The following is a 3305-nucleotide window of genomic DNA, read 5'->3' on the forward strand; positions in this document are numbered from 1 at the left end:
GTAACATTAATTTTTTATACGCCCCTCCTTTCTATGTAATTTCTTCCTTAGACGTATTACAAACTGATTTACCCTTCAAACGTTTCAACTTGATTTTCTTGTAGTTCGACCTTCACGAATCCCGTATAAAAACTTTTTGTTCTATAGAAAATAGAGAGAAATATCTTTCACAATTCAGTTCCTAAAGAGTTGTTGCCCAATTTTTTGTGCTACTGCAAATATACTTTCCAAGAAACGACAATGAAAAAATAAGTTAAAATATTAATAGCTTACATTTGGTGGCAGCGGAGTCGAACTCGGCTTCCGTGTTAAGCTGAATAGCGTGTGTTTTTTGTTTTATTGTTTGTTTTTAATTTTTATGGTAATAAGTGTTACTTATTGCCTTCTCTTCGTTTGTTGGATTCCTATTTGGTTGAAATTTTTTATATCTTTTCATAGTTATAAAAGAACATGCTTTGTTAGAAAGTAGTTCGTTTAAAAAGATGTGGACAAATGAGGATTGCGGTTTAGAAACCACTTTAGAAAGAAGATCTGTAAGAAAAGGGCCACTAATACAAAGATTTGTTCGATCAGTACGTGAAAGGTTCACTCCCTTACGATCAGGAGGCGGGTCGACGTCAATTTTGAGAAAAAACGAAAATCTAGGTGTCGAATTAGATAGTGATAGCCCACATCAATCCGATATTGATCTTCTTGATTCCAATGAAATTAAAGAATTGAGAAATGATGATCAGTGGAACGAAGTACTTAATATGCAAGTATCGTCATAAGACGAAACCGTAGTCAAACCCCTGATAGGCGAGGAGACAAGAAAATTGCTATCATATATTCAACTTCTAGAACAGGCTCGGGCAATTACGGACCTTGAAAAAACAACAGATAGGGTAGAAAACACAGAAGATATCTCTATAGATTTCCAAAACCTAGAACTAATAAATGAAGAGAACCAAGATCGGGCATGGTTTTATCAGCAATACGGAAATACGAGAATAACGGAAATTTCTGTTGACGATCTTATTTTTGAATTGCAGTATTTACTTCGAAGTGAAAAAAAATAGAGTTAACAAACAAAGAAGTAGGAACAGCCTTAAGAGCATTACTCTTAACCGAACTCACCATTTTGACACCAATTGAACTCTTTAAGCACTGTGGTCTAAGGTCATACTACGAAAGTAATGATTCAGAGTATGAATCAGTGCACTCGGGAGAACAACAAAGTGGGTCAGAATCAGACTTAGTGCCCCAATCTTTAGTAACACTCGAAACTGCGGAGGAAAATTCTAAAAACAGTGTACCCATCAAAATTGTAAGAGCAGAAATCCACACGCAAGGTGATCAGATTCCTTTAGATTGTCCTAAATCGACCCCTAGTACCACAACAATCACTTGTCCGGCGGTTAATCATTCACAGTCAAGTATGAATACTCAAACTCCTAAATCACAGTTAGCGTCCACTCCGTGTAACTATTTACCGTATCAAGGACTACAAAGTCTGAAAGTTTTCTTTACTCCAGCGTCGATCGTTGACCAGTCAAACAAAATCATGCAAAACAAACCGTCAGAAGAAACAAACCAAGACATGTCCATTAAAATATACGTAAAAGAATTGAGCCGTTTGATGGGATCCAGAATGGATTATGAGGATGCTTCTAAAGCAGCTGATTGTATTGTGCAACACGTTTTAACGAATACTAAACGTTGCATTAATTCCTCTCAGAAAACAAAGCATAATGGACAGCCTGTTTTTACAACCAGTTCTCAGCCTTCATATCTTACCTCAACTCCTTTACATACACAATACTTGCGTTAAGTGGACAAAGTGTAAAAATTCCAAGCATATACAATAAGCAAAGCAATAACGGAACAACTTCAAAATACTCAGTGACCAGCTCAATTCCTAAAATGAATCCCTTAGTAAAGTGTCCGTCCAAATTAAACAGTATAGGAAACACAAACAATTTTATTACTAACGCCATTGATAAAAATAAAAAGTTACAACAAAGCCAAGCAATGACGTTATTTAGTAACGTCGGAATTTACGTAGACCTTGATCGCTCCAGTCGCTTTGATGACTGAGTTGCACATCTAGTATCAGTCCTGGTTTTAGGCGATTTTGAGGAGTTAAGAAAAATTATCTTACAACGCTCCAAATTGTATGGTGAAGCGGCTGATAAGTTAGATAACTTTAAACTTGAAATCCCAATTAGCGCGCAAATTTACGACAGAGTATAGGAGCGTTTAATTAAACTTTTCCACTCTACAGAGACCAGATCTAAACAAAGCGTTGAATTTCATAATATGCAACGGGAACCTGAAGAGAATATGAGACGTTATGCGAATCGTATACGCAAGGCCTTCCACTTAGCGTATTCTATAAAATCTACGATAGATAAAGCAACAACTTTTTCCAGAGAACAAATTATGATGGACAGATTTCTGGAAGGGCTGTCTTTCGACATCCAGACCAGACTAAAGTATAAAGAATTCGAAACTTTTGAAAAACTCATAAAAAAATCTGAAATGACGGCCATGGCAGTAGAAGAAGCCCAAGTTAGATCCAGACTAAATGCTTTTCAGGCCTAATACGTCAAACCTAATAGAGAATTGACTAAAGTAAAGGAGGCTTTAGATCGCCTTAGTACCCAGGTGGAATGAAACACTCACCAAAAACATTTAGAAGAAAACTTGGAGAAAATGCAAAGGCAATTATCTACCAGAAGAAACGTGAGTTTTTCACAGCGCTCACCACAGTCAAAACCTTCAATCAATAAAACAGGGGATTTATATTTTTGTGATTTTCACAACGATTGGGGCTATCACTCAATAAGCAATTGTAAAGCAAGGGAGAGTCAAGCTAATGATAAATGTTTTCGTTGTAAAGAAATTGGACACCGAGCAAACTTTTGCCCCCAGATAAACAATTTGAAACCCACTCCTCCAGAGGGTTATAACGGAAATGGAAAAAAACTCCTTCCTTTGAAGAAAGGGGAAACTAAAAACTACCGATGTAAGCGTTTTGCCCCTCGGTGGAACTAAGAAAAATCCCCAACATCATATAAATAGTTTAGCAGCAAAATCTACAGTTCCTAAGATAAAAATAAAAATAGGAAATTCTATTGTAAAAGCGCTGTTGGACACTGAAACCGAGAGAAGCGTTATTAGTAGCACATTTTTTCATAAGCTTAAAGAAGGAAAGGAATTAATTAATTTCACTAAAGAGGTATATGTGGATCTTTTCAGCATAAATGACAGGCACCTCGTCATGGAAGGCACAATCACCGTTAATTTTTTTGTGGCAGAAGAAA

At 36.4% G+C, this 3305-nt stretch overlaps 1 pseudogene; it reads left to right on the forward strand.

Moving 5' to 3' along the window:
- The first annotated feature begins 1971 nt into the window (after window positions 1-1971).
- On the forward strand, window positions 1972-3036 carry LOC116927491 (annotated as a pseudogene).
- The last annotated feature ends 269 nt before the right edge of the window (window positions 3037-3305 follow it).

This window comes from Daphnia magna, linkage group LG2 (genome assembly GCF_020631705.1).
Source record: "Daphnia magna isolate NIES linkage group LG2, ASM2063170v1.1, whole genome shotgun sequence".
NCBI classification, from domain to species: domain Eukaryota; kingdom Metazoa; phylum Arthropoda; class Branchiopoda; order Diplostraca; family Daphniidae; genus Daphnia; species Daphnia magna.